Below are 6,083 nucleotides of genomic sequence, written 5' to 3' on the forward strand. Positions count from 1 at the left end.
ACAAAGCAAGCAATAACGCATACAATTTGTACAAAATGAATAAGACAATAATTTGTTAACCTGTCCCTGTGTGAATCATGAGTGTTCTCTAGACCTTGAAGGAACTTGGAGAATACATTTGAAAATGATTTCCCACAAAAGTGATTAGATATTTCAGAAAGCCTTACATGTCAAGACTTTCTGAAATTTCAAACTTCAGTTAAATTGAGGAAAAGGCACTTACACAAAATATAACTTTCTGCAATTACCTTGGTTAATTGAGTTGTACTCTGTTGGATTATCTGATTCAGCCATTGACAGAATGTACAAAAAATAAACAGAATACATTTGCTGTAATGTGGCCTTGCAGCTAGATTAAAAGACAACAGTAATATACATACACAGAACATATACGTGCACACACACACACGCACACACTCACAGCTGATTCACATAATTTCCACTGAATGTTACACAGCAGGCAGGTGTCCTACCCACAGGATCCTTGGTATCTTTTTCACCTTTTAAAGTCCATGTCTTTCTCATTGATTTATTTGAAGATCTAGGCTCTAATCCCATTCATGTACTTGGCCAGGCGACCTCTGTTGGTTTATTTGATTTCTTACCAGCCATTCAGCGGTCATTTTGGCCCTGCAATGATATATTTTCCCACTTTTTCCACAGTGGTACTAGCTAGCTTTGATGCTGATGGGCTTCCAGCCACTGTACACTAGCTTGTCAATAGATTAGGATCTCAGGTGTAGGAAGGTTGCATTTCCACAGCAGCAAGCCTGGGAAGCGGGATATACTGGCCTGTGCCTACTTTGGTGATTGAATCATCTGTGCGCCTAGGACAGCAGGCAGGCTGATTACAGGACACCATATGTGTGTGAGGCCTGCCTGCGTCCTTCTCCTGGACTTTGCTCTGGGTGCTAATTGCTTTAGTGAGAGAAACTGTGCAAAGCAATTAAGCAGCTCACTTCTCTCACAGTCTTAGCTCTTAGAAGCTAGGGCTGGGAGAGGGCTCCTGCTCTCCCAGTAGGTTGCAAATTGCTCAGAATGAATAAATACATTTATTCACTTTTCAAACTGTGACCAGCCACCTGGTTCTCTTGTGTTGCTCTCAGAGCAGAGAAGGCAGATGACGGGCTTCTTGTTGCTGAACTCCAGCCCATAAAAATGCTTCACCGCACTCTGAGCTATTTTTGCAAGGACATCTGTTGCCAAAAAAGAATTTTAATTAAGCAAAAACACATTTCTGTTTTGTCCATGGCAAGGAGGCTTGTGAACGCTTTCTTGTCTCAGATGCATGCTAAATCTGGAGAAATGGAAGCCTTAAGGTATTTGTGAGGGACATTTTACTGCTCAATTTGAGGGACACAACAGATTTTCCATGGGAAGAAAATTATTGGAAGAACATGTTTGCGCTTTTCAAAATAAGGCCCAGACTGCATTAATAATTAATTGTACGTAATATAATCTGACATGTTACCCCATGGTTTGATAAAAGTCGAAAGCTATTTCCACAAGGCAGCCTGCCAGTTCTTTCGCTCTCTTCCAATCTTCTTCCCAGGTGATATTCATCATTTTAACATCAAGCTTCCAGAACACATTAACACATAAATTAGAGGAGCTGGCACTGTGCTGGCTGTTATAGCTAGTGTAGATAAAATTGTCCAATCATAAAGAGAAAAGAAAAGTGATAAACAAAATCAGAAAGCAATTGTAGACATTAGTACTGCCTAAATTGCTTAAAATGGGTTGGAGAGAGGCCTTTCTTTAGTTTTCCAAAATGCAAGCCTGTTGAGCACTTTTTTTCACTCTTTAAACACTGACATACTGGCAGATACAACTTCTTCATATATGAAACCAATTATGTAACCATATACCCTTGAAATCTCTTAAGTGCCTTTTGGGGCACCCTGTTTGGCAGCACAAGCATATCAGACGAGCTGCTTACAAGAGGGGCACTTTCAAGTAGCAGGCCCCCAGGGGTATAGCTAGGCAGCAGGGGAGGATGGATTACCTGATAATATTAAGATTGTTCCAGGCCATTTCTGTTAATGGCTGGGGTCACCACCCATATGCCCTCTTGGTGGGTGGACAGACCAGATCATCTAGGTGGAAGCAGCAAAGAGCTCATATTTCTACATGATAGAAGCTTTGCAGACAGGAATCTAGGCTTAGCATTAAGGACTGGAATTCAGAATCTCATGTTGTACATTAAAGTTGAAATGTTTTTCTCTACTCTGGAACATTTCTGATAACTCAGTATTCACATTTGAAGATTTACTTATCATGGAAGGGAGCAGGGGAAAGATTTTTTTCCATTTCCTCTTTTGAGGAATGGTGCTGGCCATTTTGTTTACGATTTCTAGGACACTCCCTGCCCCCTGTTCCTAACTCCTATGAAGATTAATTTTCTTCTGCCTAATCCATTGTGTACGTAGAGCATGGATCTCCTGAGTACCAGCCCCATCTCCTAAAAACATATGTAGAGAATTAATTACTTTTACACTTACCAATTCTATGATGATTCTTAGAGGGCTAATGAGTGAGTGAGAGCAAAGTTTGGCTTTTAGCTCAGTCTTCTTTAGTCTTCCATTTCATGGTTATATTATTTAGGACAATTTGGTTGTAAGTGAGGGAAATCCAATAAAAAAGAAGGTTATGAATAAAAGGGAAATTCAGTAGTTAAAACAAACAAAAAAACTCCTTCCAAATCCTAGGTCCCATGCTTCATAGATTCAGGGCCTCGATAAATGTCAGAGGTGGTCTCTCTTACACTATCCTTTCCTCTGAGATGACATTTTCTCAGGGGGTCCATTTGACTTGATGGTGTTGAGCTGCTTCTGTCTCAACTTACCTATCCAGCACTTCCTTTCTAATGATCCTGGTGAAGGCATTGGACTCCTCTCAGTACCACAGTCACAGAATGACTGCTATGGCCCCTCTAGGTTTGTCCTGATTCTGCCACCTATTATTAGCTATTTGATAGTTCAAGAAACTGGTTTGTATCTTGATTCTACCACCTCCTAACTGTTTGATAGTCCAGGAAACTTGTCCTCTGTGGCACAATTTCCTCACCTGTAAATTAAAAACAATAGTAATTCCTTTCTAGAGGGTCATTGAAAGTATTAGTAAGTTTGATATAGGTGCCAGCCACACACATTAAGTGTCAGTTGTTATTACTGTTATATGCTGTCCAGGAAACTCATTGTGGTGTGAGACAGATGCTGTTGATTGGACCCATCTGGGTCATGTATTTTCTCTGGAAAAGGGTTGAGATCTTCTTGCACTTAAACCACAACCATGGAGAATGAGAAGGGAAGAATTCCCTGAAAGAAATTTGAGGATTTCTTGCAAGACAGAGTAATTGATACCAAAAAACTTAGTAATTGATGTAACTAGGTAAGGGGCTCTATGATAGTGACATTGTTCAGAATCTAATCAAAATGGTGTAGATGAAAATATTTTTGAAATAACAAAGCACAAATTTCAGTTGGGCCATTGACTTGTTCTAGGCATGTAATGAAAGCAAAACACTCCTGTGAATACTAAAAGTGGAAACACAGCAGCTCTGGCTGACCCTTCTCATCATGGACTTCACCAAGTTATTAAGAGCACAGACATGTGAGGTGTGGCACAAAACTGACATAGGTTCAATAAGAAACCAGGACAAAAGAATCTTACATAAATTAACAATGGTGAGGTTGACAATTATGAAGAAGTCAGAGTAGCTAGTTCTAATCATAAAAGATTTATTAAAGGAAATCATTTGCTAATGGAAATTTGAAACCACAGAATAAAGCAATGTTGAATTATCAACCCCCAAAATAACTTTTCCACACTCCTATAATATTGAACTGAAGAGATTTGTTGCATTGAATTCAGATTAAAGGAACAATTCACCAATTCCCCAATCACGGAAATCTTTTGCCTGGCATAGGTGCTAAGGCTCTTCCCTAATCTAAGTGACAAAATTTAGTTAAAACATTTTTTTAGGACCAATCATAGGGCCATATCTATTCCTTGCAGAACTTCAGACTCTTTTGCAATGTATTTTTGCAATCATGGGATGAAAAAGGATGCCTTTGTGTGCATATTCAGTGTTAGTTGTGGTAGTTATATCTCCTAATCTTGCTCAGTGTGTTCTCATGTATTGCAGATGACCTCTTCTTTAGTGATAGTAGATAAAGGGAAAATAATATTTTTACTGATAGACCGTTCTTATTCATATTCATGTATTTTTGAAGGCAGACTGTCCAACTGATTTACATAGTAAGCTCAGCCCTTAGGAAATCACATGCTAACAGCTACTGCCCTGCTTCTACAGGTGATTCAGTACACAAGAAGCAGGTCCTCAGAGGACTGTTCTATCTACATAAAGAGCGCGTAACATAGTCTTCAGGTAAACAATGTCCTGTGCAATGGGAATATTTAATCTCAAATGTTACGTGTTGTGGGAGATCCTAATCCCATTACATAATGGCAAAGTCTCCAGCTACACCCTATTTTGAGTAGTTTTATCATTTAAAAACACAATCTGCTCTCTTCTTCTTTACAGTAATAATGTAAGGTAAATGGAAACACTGCTGAGTTGAGGAGTGCTTTGGGGGATTAGTAACTGTACCCAAAAAGACCCTCAATATACTGGCAATTATAATGTAAAAATCAATATATTAGCAAAGCAGAAAAAGCCTCTTTTTAATGTTGCTACCCAAGTCACCACAAATAAATACACAATCAAAATAAAAGCATTGCTATAGCTATGTGAACTTGGCTTCAGAATAGATTACATTAGTTCTTCAAATCTACCTGATTGCTTCCTTATTGCCCCTCTGAACAGAAACTGTGGAGTAGATATTGGAAAAAAATGATATAACAGTCATTTTAACACTGGAGAATTGGAGACAGTTCTGTGCAAACTCAGCTAGAACCTCTCTATCCTCTCTTCCACATGCCTGGGCTAAAATGTCAGTACTTAGGTAGTAGTGTTAGAGCTTTGATTTGGGAAATGATAATAGGTGTCAAAAAAATTGGAAGGCATTATTAGTCACATTAGCTGTGGGCAGAGTTTTAGCCAAATTACTGAAGACTGTTGCCTTATTGAGATTTAGATGAGAAAGGTCAGACTTCCAGAATGGTGGGGTAAAGACCTCAAGAATTTACTCCTCTATAAATCAAGAGCCAGGTGTGGTGGCACATGCTTGTAATTCCAGCACTTGGGAGGCTGAGACAGGAGGATCACTGTGAGTTTGAGGCCAGTGTGGGCTACATAGTGAGCTCAAGGCTAATCTGAACTATACAGTGAGACCTTGTCTCAAAAAAACACCCCAAACCAACTAACTAACCAAATGAATAAATAAATTAAATGAAAAATAAAACAAGAGCAAGACAATATTATTATCAAAATCAAATTTTCAGAACTTTGGAAATTAACCAAATGCTTGAAATAAGGTGGAGAGGGTTTATTCAAGAAAAAAAAGAGCAAAGTCATTTTTTAAAAATAGTGAGTTTTGTAGATCTATTTAATTTATTATATTGTGAAAAATACATAACAAAATTTTTTATCTTAGTAATTTTAAGCAGTGTAGTACCATTGAATCTCTTCACTCTGTTTTGGAATAGATCTGCTGGAACTACCAAAACTCTACCACAATTGTCCCTCTCCTTAGGATCTGCCAACCACCATGCTACTTTCTGCCTCTGAGTTTGGGACCTCATTTAAAGGAACAATGTATTAGTCCATTTTTCCTTACTGTAACAAAATACCCAGGCTGGGGATACTTATAAAGAAAACAGGTTTATTCTGGAAATAGTTCTGGTGCACAGTCAAGGTCTGCAGATGGTCTTCCTACTGGCAGAGTAGCAAAGTAGTATAGGACATCATGTGGCTAGCGACAGAGAGCCCAGGGTCTGTTCAGGTTTGTGTCTGTCCACCTCTCTTTCTGTCTCAATCTCTCTCTCTCTCTCTCTCTCTCTCTCTCTCTCTCTCTCTCATTCAGTCATGAGGGCTCTATGGACTTTTCCTAATCCTAGTCATGCTCCTAAGATCTCAGCTCTAACCACCATGGTCAGACTAAACTTTATATCATTACTAT

Source organism: Heterocephalus glaber, unplaced genomic scaffold, assembly GCF_053883595.1.
Source record: "Heterocephalus glaber isolate CG9 unplaced genomic scaffold, H.glaber_assembly_v1.0 deba00001097, whole genome shotgun sequence".
In the NCBI taxonomy this organism is placed as follows: domain Eukaryota; kingdom Metazoa; phylum Chordata; class Mammalia; order Rodentia; family Bathyergidae; genus Heterocephalus; species Heterocephalus glaber.